Source organism: Chiloscyllium plagiosum, unplaced genomic scaffold, assembly GCF_037043375.1.
Source record: "Chiloscyllium plagiosum isolate Xiang-an unplaced genomic scaffold, Cpla_swu_hap1 HiC_scaffold_50, whole genome shotgun sequence".
Classification (NCBI taxonomy): domain Eukaryota; kingdom Metazoa; phylum Chordata; class Chondrichthyes; order Orectolobiformes; family Hemiscylliidae; genus Chiloscyllium; species Chiloscyllium plagiosum.
In genome coordinates, this window is record NW_028270188.1 from 55,682,421 (window position 1) to 55,697,494 (window position 15,074).

At 46.1% G+C, this 15,074-nt stretch overlaps 1 protein-coding gene across 5 annotated transcripts in view; it reads left to right on the forward strand.

The window, feature by feature from the left end:
• The window catches only part of zbtb7b (zinc finger and BTB domain containing 7B), an 87,683-nt gene that overhangs the window by 56,252 nt on the left and 16,357 nt on the right, over positions 1-15,074 (forward strand). The window contains exon 3 of one of the 5 annotated variants that reach the window (XR_015755348.1): positions 3,180-5,966. The exons of the other annotated variants lie outside the window; for them this stretch is intronic. The gene's annotated coding sequence lies outside the window, so the exon portion shown is untranslated. Of the gene's footprint in view, positions 1-3,179; positions 5,967-15,074 lie in introns of those variants that run through there. 5 annotated transcript variants of the gene reach the window in all.

Sequence of the window (15,074 nt, forward strand, 5' to 3'; positions counted from 1 at the left end):
CTCTCTGGCTTCTTGAGGGCACTGGGAACTTCAGTCGAGTGCCTGGGGGTGCCCGCAAGTGAGGCTTGCCAAGGCAGCTGGATTAGGGTGGTAGTATACTGTCGAAATCAGATGTCTGTCCACACAGTGAGACTGTCAGCTTGTGAATGTTCTGAGTCTACTTGCCCCACTCCCAAAACGGTGCATTTCCCAATCCTTTTCTGTTCTGGAAAAAGAGGTCAACCCTCCCCCTGAACCAATTCAGCTGGGCCATGACTGCTTTGGATCCTCACCGGTCTGTTTGTAGTTAGAAAAAGGAACAGCCATCAATCCAAACCGTTGAGCCTGCTCCACTGTTCGTGGCTGATCTGATTATTCCACATTCTCATCTTCTCCCAGTAACCTTTCACCCCCCCCTTGCTTATCAAAAATCGATCTATTGCTGCCTTAAAAAATATTTGAAGATGTTTTTTTCCTCTTTATTCTTTCACAGGGTGTGAGGGTTGCCCATTTGTTGCCCCCCCATCCCTATTTGCCCCCTGAACTGAGTGGGCTGTTCCCGAGGACCGTTAAAAGTCAATCCCAGCGCTGTGGATCTGGAGTCACACGTAAACCCGGATCAGTTAAGGATGCCAGATTTTCTTCCGTAAAAGGCAGTGGGGTATTTTTTTAAAAGGGCGATTTATGACGGTTGCAAGAACAGAAATTGCTGGGAAAGCTCAGCAGGTCAGGCAGCATCTGTGGAGAGAAAGCAGAGACAAAGTTTCAGCTCCCGGGACTAGCTTTCAATTCCGATTTTATTCGTTGAATTACACAGGACCTGTGGTGGGATTTGAACCTGTGTCGCAGAGGGTGACACCACCACCCTCCCTGCTTCCACTGCCTTCTGAGGAATTCTAAAGACTCATGACTCTCTGAGATGAAGTATCCCTGCCATCTCTGTCTTTAAATGGGCAGCCCGTTGTTGTTAATCAGTGATGTCCAGTTCTAGAGTCTGCCCCCTCCAGATCCATCCTTTCAGCATCTCTCACACTTCAGTCAAATTGCTCCTCACTTTTCCAAATTCGAGAAACCATAAGTTTAGCCTATCCAAACATCCTGCCTGGGGCAACCAGTCCATTCCTTAGCCTGGTGAAACTGTATTGAACTTCCTTCCTTAAATAATGAGATCAGTGCTGGACATGGTGGTCCAGATGTGGTTCCATTTAATGCCCAGAATAACTGAAGTATAATCTTCCTTGGCGGAGCAGACTTACTTATTTCTATTTGCTGTCTTTAATTTATCTGTTATATTTAACTACATGCCCAAACAAGCTAATGAACCTGTTGGGTGATTGCAAAAGATGAGGCTTGTGTACTTTTGCCCATTGGATCTCCTTACGTGCCTCACTAGCACTGTCACATCGTCCTGAACCTGACTGTTGAGCAGGTTGGATGACCATGTTCTAAGGGGTGTTACTGCCCCCAGTATGAAGCATCCAGGGCAACCTTCGTCTCTGCCTGACTTGTTGCGGTGACTGAAGATCAACCTCCAGCTCATAAACTCTGAGCTAAAGCTACTAGAACCACAAATTACTGCAGATGCGTTTGTCCTGAATTTTCACTGACATCGAGGGCTCCCACAAGCTGCAGCTGCGACACATCCCCATGTCTGCCACCCTGAACATAATTGATTCAAATAATTTTAATAATTGAATCATTTTCACTTTTAAGTATTGTATTACCTCACAAGCACCACTGTTTTGAATCTTTAGAATAGTGTAGATGCTCAGCACTTATCATTAAACGATTAGCCTCTTTCTCTGTAGTGGAGTATGAGCTAATCCTACAAGGTGAAAATGTTAGAAAAGGCAAAATCGAAGGAACACCCAAGTCCCTTACTCTGGCAACTGCCAGCACTCTCACCCTCAGTATCCACTTCCATGTCCTACACCTCCTTATCTCTGTCACCACCTTACATCCACCCCATCTCTGTCACTTCCTCCAGCTCCTACACCCCCTCCCTATCCCTGTCACCTCCTCCGGCCTCCTACACCCCCTCCCTATCTCTGTTGCCCCCCCGCCCCCCCATCTCTGTCACATCCTCCGGACCCTATGCCCCTCCCTATAACCATCACTACTCCAGCCCCCACACCTCTTCCTATCTCTGTCACCCCCTCCCTTTTACTGTCACCTCATCCAGCTTCTACAACCCTCCCCAATCTGTAAAGCCTTCTCCAGCTCCTATACCCCCCCCATCCCTATTTCTATAATTTCCTCCAGCCCATACACTCCTCCCTATCTCTATAACATCTTCATGGCCCTGCACCTCTCCCCATTTCAGTAGATTTCTGCAGTTGTCCACTTTCAGCTCCTTGTGATACCTGATATCCAGTGTTCCACTGTGCGCGGCTGTACTTTCAGCTGAGTTGGGCCCTAAGCCTTAGAATTCCCTCCCTAAACCTCCCCGTCTCTCTGTCTCTCCTGCTTTAAGATGCTCCTTAAAACTGACCTGTTTTATCTAGTTTTGGATGCCTGTCTGTTCTAATTGATGCACTCTGTTTTTGAAGTGCCTTGGAGCCTTTTATTACATTAATTGCACTGTGTAAATGTAAGACAACAAAGTTGTTATCTGAGAGAGGAGCCCAAGGCCTTGACCTTTAGGGTCAAGGGCAAAAAGGCACAGAGATGTCTCAGGCTGTGCAAGAACCCCATGCACGTGTTCCAGTGTGGAAATGCCAGGCGACTATGGAAACCATTGCGTCTGAGAGCGGGCCTCCAGCAAAGCCTGGTACGCAGCCCTGTGCTGGGATCACACCTACCTCCCAGAGCAAACGGGGTGTTTTTTCACAACTGCACGCAAAAGCAGATCGTAAAGTTGACACGTTCAGAGGCTAATATGTGTTAGATCATATCTGAACAGGAAGAGGCCATTCGTCTCCTGCATCCTGTTCCCAGACTCCATCTACCCGCCCTTGCCCCATGTCCCTTAATACTTTGATGAGCAATTATCTATCAATCTCAAATTTAAAATCTTGCAAAAGGGTACCAAGTTTCTCTCACCCATTGAAATGTTCTCTCATTCCACTTCTGACGTGTTGTGCTCTAATTTCTTTTAACTCTATTCCTTAGTCCTGGACTCCCCAGCTTGCGGTATTAGCTTCTTTGCAGCTGTTCTATCAATTCCACTTCATCAACACCTTTACTCTTCTAAATTCCAGGGAATACCATTGAAGACCAGGTGACATTCTAGGTAATCTACACTGCAGCGACTCAAAGCCTGTCGGTCATGCCCAAGGTGCTAGAGACATTTTTTTGGAGGGCAGAGGTTTGGCGAGAGGGGAAGGAGGAAGATCTGTCCATCTGGAGCTTGGAGAGTCATAGAGCTGTAGAGCATGGAAATAGAACCTTCGGCCCAAATCATCCTTGCCGGCCAGATATCCTAAATTAATCTAGTCCCATTTACTAGCATTTGGCCTATATTCCGCTGAACCTTTCCTATTCATATACCCATCCGGATGCCTTTTAAATGTTACAGTTGTACCCGCCTCCACCACTGCCTCTGGCAGCTCATTCCTTACATGCATCACCCTCTGCATGAAGCATTTGCCCATCAAGTCCCTTTTATATCTTTCCCCTCTCACCTTAAACCTATGGCCTCTAGTTTTGGACTCCCCTACCCTGGGGAAAAGACTTTAGCTATTCACCCTACCCATGCCCCTGATGATTTCATAAACCTCTAAAAGGTCACCTCAGTCTCCAATGCTCCAGGGAAAACAGCCCCAGCCTATTCAACCTCTCCTTTTCATTCAAACCTTCCAACTCCAGCAATACCCTTGTAAATCTTCTCTGCGTCCTTTCAAGTTTAACATCTTTCCTATAGAAGGGAGCAGCTGTGTTGTACAGTACATACCAGACCTGGTTCTTTACCATGCCTCTCCTGTGCACTCTCTGTCCCCTGTTCTGCTCCCAGTTGAACCTCTCAGTTAGTGGGGAGCTCCGCACCCATCTCCGTGGATCATGTTGAAGAGTTCAATGCTCTGTTCCTGTTCTAATGTCAAACCTGATGACATGAACCTGCCCCTCTTCCTGCTCAAAGGAGGAATTCTGTTCGGCTTGTGTCCCTGTCCTTCCAAGTTTGTGTTAATCTGGCTTTGTCAGGTGTAGTCTGTAAAGTTTAGGATGAGTCAGGAATGATATGTTGTGTGTGATAGTTGTTCACAACTTAAAGGTCCTTTTATTTTTGGTGAGTGACTACGCCTTCAGTTGCCTCAACGTTAAACTCTGGAATTTGCTTAGTTACAACCAAGTGAGGAGGGTTGAATCAGCTCCTTTGTTTTTTCACCGCTCTCATTCAGTTGTAATAAATATTGAAAATACTTTTTAATATTCAGCTGTCTCATGTCAATTAAAATGTAGTAGTGGTGAAAATGAAGGGACAAGTTTTGCTTGAGTGGGATAAAGAGGAATTACTAACTCCAAGATAACTAATAAACTACAACATCAAATACACATTTAAAGTGGGAGTGTCTAAAAGAAAGATAAGGATTGTAAAATTTTAAAAGTTCTAAAATAGTCATTAAGTGTTAGAGTTGAACCTGAGACCACAGCTTTTTGGCTGATTCTCTGCAGGACCACGTTTGCAGAATCCTTGAGTTCTCGCTCAACAAAGGCAAAATACTGTGGATGCTGGAAATCTGAAACGAAAGCAAAGAATGTGGGAGAAACTCAGTAAGTCTGGTGCCATCTATAGAGAGAGAAACTGAAGTTAACTTTTCTAAAGAAGAACCATATCAGAGTCAAAGCATTAACTTATGTTTCTCTCTCCACTGATGCTGTCAGACCTCCTGAGTTTCTCCGCATTCTCTATGATGGTTCATTGGTTGTTGCTAACTTTTTGAGAGATTGAGAAAGAAATGTGGTATTGAGAGAGAGAGAGAGTTTTTCAGTCTTCGCTGTTACCCAATCCATGTTCTTTCTCTTGCCCAAAAGCTGTTTACATGAAATCTAATTTACTTGCGCATCTCCAGGTCTCTCCCAGCTGTGTTATCCCGAGACGTCTCTCACCCTAGTATATGGAACTTCCAGAAGGGTGTTGTTCGGATGTCAGGAACTGGAGCGCTGTGTGTGTCTGTGTCTGTGTCTGTGTCTGTCTGTGTGGTGGGGGTGATTAGGTTTCAGTGCCTTTTGACAAATTGTTAATTTTAACTCAGACTATGCCACTGGTTTCGTGAGCTTGGTTCAACCTAGTCAGGAGATCATGGTGCCCATCTTAAGTCCCTGCTTCTTCCTTTGTGAAGCCATTTTCGTTCATGATGACCTTGGAACATTAAAATCAGACTAGATTCATAGAGTCCCTTTGGAAACAGACCCTTCGGCCCAACCAGTCCATGCTGAACATAATTCCAAACCAAACTAGTCCCACACCTGCCTGGTCCCAGCCCATATCCCTCCACACCCTTCCCATTCATGTACTTACCTAAGTGTCTGTTAAATGTTGCAACTGTGCCTGCATTCCTCAGGATGTTCATTTCACAAGTGAACCACCCTCTATGTAAAAGATTTGCCCCTCATGTCTTTTTAAAATCTCTCTCCTCTCACCTTAAAAATATGCCCCCTAGTCTCGACGATGGAAGTTGAATGCTGGTAGTCCACCCGTTGTGACAGCTCAATAAACCGCTCTACCTCTCCCTCTCCTTTTAAAATTGCCCTGAGTTTCTGGTTACCAAACCCTAACATCTCCTTGCATGATCAAACCTTATCAATGTGCAACTGAAGCCCTTAAAGAGGCTCACGATGTCAAAGGTGCTCTATAAATGTAAGTTGCTGTTGTGTGGGGCGCTTGTTTTTTTTTCAGCTGGAGTGTGCTTGTGCCCACTTCTTGATATAAAATAAACGTTATTTTTAAAGCTTCATTCTTTTTGGATACGGGTGTCGCTGGCAAGGCCAACATTTGTTGCCGATCCCCGATAGAGAAGGTGGTGATGAAAAGTGAAAAATGACATTCTGTGCCCGCTCTTGGCAACTTGTGATATAGGGTCTTCCCAGTCAAGTTGCAGATACTTTTTAGTATTAGATTTTATTGTCAAGTGCACACAAGTAGAGGAATACAGACTGGAGTGCAGTGAAAAGTGGACAAAGTCACCATTCTCCAGTGTCATCTTGGCTCCACACTTGATTGCAAAACTGGAATTTTTTTTTAAAAACCTGCAGAGGTAAAGAAAACAAAGCCGAAAGGAATGAGAGATGCCCAGTTAGCAGAGTCCTCTTTAAGTCTTTTCTCCATGCGGGCACCGGGGCCAAGCCACAGCCTGGAATCTCGACAGGAGCGGTCAATGTGATTAAAACTGGTATCTCCTTTTCCCTCCTACCCCCTACCCACTGTTCATGCAAAAGATGATTTGACTTTGCGACCGAGGCAAGCTGCAATTGTGAAATCTAGACTTGGGAAATGTAATGAGAACTATTCAGTTATGAGGTAGAAATAGAATACACTGGAACTGCATGCAGCTGCTACTTCTGTGCCTGAGGGGTTGGGTAAATTAGCTTCATACCTGGAGAAGCAAACAGGCACAATTTCTCCAATTGGCCAAGAATCCTGTGAGATTTCTATAAGATACAGGAGCAGAATTAGATCATTCAGCCCATCAAGACTTTGTCAATTGGTTGTGCTGATATGTTTCTTGACCCCATTCTCCTGCCTTCTCCCCATAACCCTTGATCTCCTCAGCAGTCAAGGACCTATCTTTCTCTGTCTTTAATGCATTCAGTCACTTGATCTTCACTGCCCCTCTCTGGCAATGAGTTCTACAGATTCACCACCCCTCTGACTGAAGAAATTCCTTCTCATCTCCATTCTAAAGGGTCGTCCCTTTAACTTGAGGCTGTGCCTCAAGTCCTAATCTCTTGTGGTGAAAACGTCTTCTCCAAGTCCACTCTATCTAGGCTTCTCAGTATTCTGTAAGTTTCAATCTCAATTCAGTTGTAGCTTGGTTCTAAGAGGAGAGTCAATGCAGGACAGAATGAGGCCATTCTGCTCATCATTCTCCCCAGCCCCACCACGTCTTAGCCCTGAGGGCCCGTCTGATTTCCTTTAGAGACTTTTTAATCGTCTGCAATCACCACCTCATGGTTACCATTCGAGTAAAAAAAAAATTAAGTTTTTCCTTATATATCCCCAGCCGCACAAACTCCAGTCTCTCGCCAAGAGCTGCAGAAGTTGCTAAACATGAGAACAGGCTTTTCCAGTGTCGCGGAATGGGAATTCTGTCCTTGAATGTTCTCCACAATTTCGATGCAGAACTTGCCATGCTCAGGTGATGTTAAGGATGGAGTTGGACTTGGGTCTGTTCATCTCCCCCTCCCCCCAGCCTAACTGTTGGAGACCATCCCCTCCCTCAGCCTTGCTACTGCTGCCACCACCTCTTGAGTAGAAATGAACTTCTGACATCCTCATCTGATCCTTTAGTTGTCTCCCTTTAATTTGCCTCCCCTGTTTTGGTGTTCCACTCTCTAAAGTGGCCCCTCTGTTATTAAAGAATCTAAAATGCATGTTGTTGATACTGCTGCTTCAGCTAAGTTTGCACCATCAAAGCTGATCCGATTCCGGGAGGCTCTCGTCTCGGCTTTATTTTTCCTGCGTTCGGAATCTGCTGTCTCTCCCTTTCATCATGTATAATTGCAGGGCAGAGCTTTTGTTGTGGGGTTTAATTCGGTGGCTGTTGTGTTTAATCACCAGCTATTTACCGCCGCTGCCATGATGCACTTTAATGAGAAGCAGGAATGATCTTTCGCCCATTTCGAAAGCACCTTGTGTGACTGTGTGACAGCTGCAGAGCGGTTTGGGGTGGTGCATTGCTCTTTGAAGTGTGGTTACTGTTGTAATGCAGGAAACACGGCTGTCAATTTGCACACAGCAAACTCCCACAAGTGAGGCCAAGCTGATGACCCAAGCCATGACCCCACCAACACTTCTTCCAATAACGGCAATGGGATCTACTGCGTCTGCCGGAGAGGGACAGGTGGAGGTCTTTGGTTTAACGGCACACACTGAAAAGTGATTGCGCAGTGGGCCGGAGAGGTGGGAGATCCACCCTGACTCTCTCCCTAATCACCGTTGTGTGGGCATACGTGTTTGTGAGAATGTCGGGTTTATGACTGGCCTGTGACATTGTCTACAGTCAGAGGGATTGGCATGATTATTAGCAGCTGAAAATGTGTTGCTGGAAAAGCGCAGCAGGTCAGGCAGCATCCAGGGAACAGGAGAATCGACGTTTCGGGCATAAGCCCTTCTTCAGGAGTCATTAGGGACATTTAAGCTGGACATGCTCATGGATAGCAGTGAGTTGAGGGGCGCTTAGGTTAAGTTATTATATTTTACATTAGGATTAAACCTCGGCACAACATCATGAACCAAGGGGCCTGTTCTGTGCTGTACTTTTCTCTGTTCTATGATTTGCTGTTCACAAGTTGCAGGTAGAATGCGCTGTTACAATTGTTACTGGAGAATTGATGCTGATCACAGGGTGGAATGATGCAATTGGTAGAGCTAACCAAATTGTCTCATTCCATCCCCTGTGCCCTCATGCTTTCCCCTGTAGCTTCTTGAATATTTCCCCATCAAGTATTGTAGAGTCATAGTGATATACAGCACAGAAACAGACCCTTCAGTCCAACTTGCTCATGCAGATCAGATGTCCTAAATTAATCGAGTCACATTTGCCAAATTTGACCCATCTCCCTCTAAACTCTTCCTATTCATGTCCCTATCCAGATGCCTTTTAAAAGCTTTAATTGTACTCACTTCTACCATTTCCTCTGGCAGCTCGTTGCATACACACGCCAGCCTCTGTGCAAAGGTTGTCCTTCAGGTCTGATTAGATTCCCTACAGTATGGGAACAGGCCCTTCAGCCCAACAAGTCCATACCAATCCTCCCAAGAGTAACCTAACTCCCAAGAGTAACCTCTCAAGACTAATGCACCTAACACTATGGGCAATTTAGCATGGCCAATTCACCTGACCTGCACATCTTTGGACTATGGGAGGAAACCGGAGCACCCGGAGGAAACCCACGCAGACACGGGGAGAATGTGCAAACTCCACACAGACAGTTGCCCGAGGTGGGAATCGGACCCGAGTCCCTGGTGCTGTGAGGCAGCAGTGCTAACCACTGAGCCACTGTGCCGCTCTTAAATCTTACCCCTCTCATCGTAAACCCATGTCCTCTACTTTTGGACTCCCCTACTCTCGGTAAAAGAATGGCCATTCACCTGATACATGTCACTCAGTAGTTTATAAACCACAGCCTCCTACACTTTAGGGGAAAGAAAACCTCAGTCTCTCCTTGTAACATAAACCCTCTAATCTTAGTAAGATCCTTGTAAGTCTTTATTGCTCCCTTTCAGATAAATAACATTCTTCCTATTAGCAGGGCGCCCAGAATTGTATGTAGTATTCCAAACGTAGCCCCACCAACATCCTGGGAAGCTATAACATGACTTCCCAACTCCTGTTTTCAGTGCTCTGACCAATGAAGGCAAATGCCAAATGCCTTCTCTACCACCGTGCCACTTTCAAGGAACTATATACCTGCACCCCGAGGTGTCTCTTGGGGTGCAGATTTGGGCAGTGCAGTAGCACTGTGGTAATGTCACTAGACTAGTAATCCCAGAATCCTGATAAAAGATTCCGACTTGAAATGTTGATCCTCTCCTCCTCCTCTGATGCTGCCTGAACTGTTCTGCTTCCGACAGCTCCACTCCTTATCCACTCTGACTCTCCGGAATCTGCTGTTCTCACTATCTCCTAGTAATCCCAGAGTCCCAGGTTAGTATTCCAGGGACATGGGTTCAAATGCACATTAGCACATGGACTCAGCGGATCAAGAGGGTAGCTCCCCCTCTCAAGGGCAACTCGGGGCGTGCTGGCCAAGCCAATGATGCCCACGAGTGAATTTTAAAAATTCCACTCGAGCAGATGGCAAACTTTGCATCCCATAAAATCCAGAATAAAATGGTTCCTAATGCAACCTTGTTAAAGTTGATCAGTTCACCAACATGAAGGAAATCTGCCCTCCTTACCCGGGTCTGGACCTACACCTCACTGCAGGGCTGGGGCTCTGCTCTTCACTCACCTTCGAAATGGCCCCTAGTGAGGCGTTCAGTTGCAGGAGGGCATTCAAGAATGGACAACAAACATCAGCCTGGCCAACATGGTCCGTATCCCATGGAAGAATTTTAAAAAGTGAAGCAAATCACAGACACAAACACCTATTTATAAAAACAATGAGGAAAACTGAAAGGAGCTGGAAGATTCAGTTGCTGATTTAAAACTCTGACAGAAATTGTAAACTTTGAAATAAGTAGTGAGACTTTGCTTTGCCTTGTGGCTTTCTTAATTACTTTTCTTCTTTTTTATTTGTCAGTCTCGATACCTTTTCTCTCTTTGTAAGTATCACTTTCTCTTTGTTCTGCTCTCTCAATGTCACTGCGCTGTTGTTTGATCTTGGGGGAGCCACAGTTGCGGGTTGTTTGAAGGGGGCAATAGATGTTCTGTAACCAATCTGTCCAGGGTTATCATCACATACCTCTTGAGCAAATAGCAGTTGAACCTGGGCCTCCTGGCTCCCAGGTAGGGACACTACCACTGCACCACGAGAAGGGCTATATGCTGCTTGCTAGCTGAGGGATTATCCAAGGTTTTGAGCCAGGGTCAGCACTGGTTCTAATAACAATGAGGCCTGACTGAACTGACGTTTGAAGGACAGCAAAATTAGTGTCATAGTTAACCTCAGGGTCACTCTGCTTTCTCTGCACGGATGCTGCCAGACCTGATAAGTTTCACCAGCAATTTCAGTTTTTGTTCGAGGTTTCAGGCATCTGCAGTTCTTTATTTTTGTGAAATTATAGTGTTTGGCAAAGACCTTGAGCAGTGCAATTGGGCAGTTTAATCAGGTCATGTGTTCCAATGCTACAGCAGCTGACTGCAGTAGCCACGTCCACCTGGTCACATAGTCTTAGTCTCTTTATTGGACTTCAGCCGAGGTCTGTTTTGTCCCAGTGTTCCCCTTCCTCCCCTTCCCCCCCCCTCCACCGCCATCACTACTCCCAACCAAGACTGGGAGGAACAGTGCCGAGGGAGCACGGCAATATGGGAGGGTCAGTACTGAAGGAGCACCGCACTCTGGGAGCATCAGTGCTGAGGGTGCCCTGCACTGTTGGATGTTCAGTGTTAGGGGACTGCCACACTCTCCAAAGGTCAGTACTGAACAAGTGTTGTACTATCAGAGTATCAGTGCTAAGGGAGCACCGCCGTGTCAAAGGGTCAGTATTGAGGGAGCATGCATGTCAGGGTCAGTGCTAAAGGAGCACCATCCTGTTGGCAGGTCGATGTTGAGGGAGCATCTTAGTGTCTGGCTGTCAGTGTTGAATGAGCATCGCAGTGTCCGAGCGTCACGCTGTTCGAGGGTCACTATTGAGACAGTGCTGCATTGTCCCAGGGCCAGTGCTCAGGGGCACCTCGCTCTGGGAAGGTCAGCAATGAGGCACAACCGCTCAATCAGAGTAAAACTTAATCATGTGTGGCCTTGGAAGTGGATTCATCAGGAACTTCCAAAAGAGAACTGGAGAAGTACAGACGTTTATAAAATCATGAGGGGCATGGATAGGGTGAATAGCCAAGGTCTTTTCCCCAGGTTAAGGGAGTCCAAAGCTAGAGGGCATAGGTTTAAGGGGAGAGGGGAAAGATTTAAAAGGAAGCTGAGGGGCAACTTTTTCACGCAGAGGGTGGTGCGTGTATGGAACAAGCTGCCAGAGGAACTGGTGGAGGCTGGTACAATTGCAACACTTAAAAGGCATTTGGACTGAAATGTGGATGGGAAAGGTTTCGAGGGATATGGGCAAATGGGACTAGTTCAGTTTAGGAAACATGGACAAGTTGGGCCGAAGGATCTGATTCTGTGGTGTAAGTCTTCACTCTGTAAAATCTCTCATAAGCAACAGGTCGGTAAAAGCCCAGTTTCTGTTGCAGATCATCATCCAGTGACCTGCTGCCTGCAGAAGCTGTTCCAAACAACTCTGGCCACTATATGTCAACATTGGACGGGGACAGCTATGAGCAGCATTTTCAACTCAGGCAGCTGGTCACTGGATGATAATCTGCAGCAGGAACTGGGCTATTACCAACCTGTTTCTGCAAGACACGCTTGGTGTGAGACATGTCCAGACCACAGTGTGAGTGAATCAGTTTAATACAGAACAAACCAGGAATTGAATCCAAGTGTTTTTATTCCCCTTCGTCACAGTGCACTAAACCATAGTACCACCTTTCTTTATTGGAGATGCACCTGGAGTATTGTGTGTAGTCAGCCGAAATGTTGGGGAGTTGTATTCTGTGTTGATGAAATGTTTAAAAAAAAATCTGTATGCTGTTTTAATCAACAAGTGTTAAAAGAAGCCGGTGATTTGATCTGGTTTCTATCAGTGAGGTGTAAGTATCGGAAGCTGTGCTATGAGTGTTTCACAGTCAGGGGCTTCATACACAGAAAGACTTTAGTTTGGTTTCACTATTTATCCTGTGGCTCTGAAGGACTGGGAGAAAGTGAGGTCTGCAGATGCTGGAGATCAGAGCTGAAAAATGTGTTGCTGGAAAAGCGCAGCAGGTCAGGCAGCATCCGAGGAGCAGGAGAATCGACATTTCGGGCATAAGCCCTTCTTCAGGGCTTATGCCCGGAACATCGATTCTCCTGCTCCTAAGGGCTGGGTACATGTTACATCAGTGGTCTGTGGTGCTTGATATTTACCTAGCTGATGCGATTGAAAGTCTCAAGACTTTCAAGTTGGTGAGCTTGAGTACTAATTGGCAGAAAAGAATGAGGCAACATCTGTGTATTTCACGTGTTTCTCGGTGTGAGCCGTAGTGCACGGTTAATTGGGTCAACAGAGCATCCATTTTGCACACGACAAGGTCCCAGAGTCAAAATAATGACTGACGGGTCAATCTCATTTTTATGGTGTTGATTGGTAGAGTGTAGCCAAGGTACTAGAGATCCTCCCCTCCCCTTCCACTCCTATCCCATTCCCTCTCCCTCTCCCTCTCCCTCTCCCTCTCCCTCCCTCCTTCTCTCCCCCCCTTCCCTCATACCGTTTCATTTCAAGGAACTCTTGTGGTGCAACGCTGCTGCCCCTATCTCTGAGCCAGGAGGCTCAGGTACAAGTCCCACTTGCTCCAGGCATGTCTGAGCAGCAGCTCAGTTTTTAAACAAAAAAAGGAAAAGAAATCCATTCTACGTCCATTCCTGTTGAGCAGCTTGGACCTCTGGGCCAAGCCTGCCTCAACATGAAAACAAGTTTAATCACAGTGGGCATAGCTGCAGAACGGAGGACAAACAGAGCAGCCAGGAGTTCCTCAGTGGCAGAGCTCTGTCCTCTGACTCAGAGATCTTGGCCTGCTCCACAGACCCTAGCATGTGATGGAGGCCTAGTAATGAGAAGTGCCAGGGGTCCGGAAGTGTAGTCTTTCAGGATAAGACATCAAACTGAGGCCCTCTGGGTCAGTTGGGAAAGATCCCAAGGCAAATGCTGGGAGGTGGGTAGAGGCGGGAAATGTAAGCAATCTCCCCATTGTGCTGGGATTCAGTATTAAGCCCTCAACCAACATCACATTTTTGTAAGAAAAGAATTCTGGGTCATTGCTCTTTGTGGGATCTTGCCGTGCTCAAATCAGCTGCTGTATTTCCTACATTGCAGCCTCTTCAGAAAAAGTGCTTAATTGGGTGAGGGGGTGGTGAGTTTGGGTAGGGAGGTTTGATGCCTGCAGATTATAGGGGAATGCTGGCGGTCAAAATTTTGTACTTCGGAATTTTAAAAAATTAGCTTACAGGGTGTGAGTGTCGCTGGCTAGGCCAGTATTAACACCCATCTCTAATGGCCAGTTATGTGTCAACCACACTGCTGTGGATCTAAAATTACATGTAGGCTAGATCTGGACAGCAGATTTCCTTCTCTATTTAGTGAACCAGATGGCTTTGTAGACGCAGTGTTGAGTCATAGAGTCATACAGCACGGAAACAGACCCTTCAGTCCAACTTGTCCCTGTTCACAAGACATCCCAATCTGACCTAGTCCCATTTACCAGCACTTGGCCCACATCCGTATAAACCCTTCCTATTCATATACCAATCCAGATGCCTTTTAAGTGTTGTAATTGCACTAGCCTCCACCACTTCCTCATTCCACACAGGCACCAGCCTCTGCGTGAAAAAGTTACTCCTCAGATCCCTTTCAAATCTTTCCCCTTAAACCTGTGCCCTCTAGTTTTATACTCCCCCAACCTAAGAAAAAGAGTTTGGCTATTCACTTTATCCATGCCCCTCGTGATTTTATAAACCTTTATAAGGTCACCCCTCAGCCTCTGACTCTCCAGGGAAAAGAGTCCCAGCCTATTGAGCCTCTTCCTATAACTCAAAATCTTCAGTCCTGTTAACATCCTTGTAAAGCTTTTCTCTACTTGCTTAACACCCTTCCAAAATGTCCTTTTACGACAATCGCCGGTGATCATCCTTTAATTTTCAGGTGTTTACTAAATTCAAATATTGCTATCTGCTGTGCTGGGATTCGAACCTGTGTCCCCAGAACATTAGCCTCGGCTCCGGAATGCTGATCTTGCAACATTACCACTACGCCTTGTTTGATTATCAAACAAAAACACCGAAGTTTGACATTAAGCATGAGGATGCAGGAGGGAGGGAGGAAAGGCGATAGCATCAAAAGAGGGTAGATATATCAATATTTTCCAATCCATACTGCATGGTGGATAAGTCTTTACCGGAATTGCAGCTGTCGCAATAAAGTTCGCTGCCCCCACATTGAGCTGTTTATCAATCAGTTCTCCCAGTGGAGCACGTTTTCCTAGTTCCCAGAAAAGCACAATGCATTGCTGAGTGATAATTGCTGAAGTAAAACTTCAGTCGAGCACCTCCAGCTCACCCACTACTGAAACGAAGTCGAGTGTTTGAGATATTTTAAAGGTCAGGTATTGATTTGAGTGGATCACAGCTGAATTGCAGAGTGCTAGGACTTGCGGTGGACTCAGGGGAAACAAAACCACTCTCTTCAA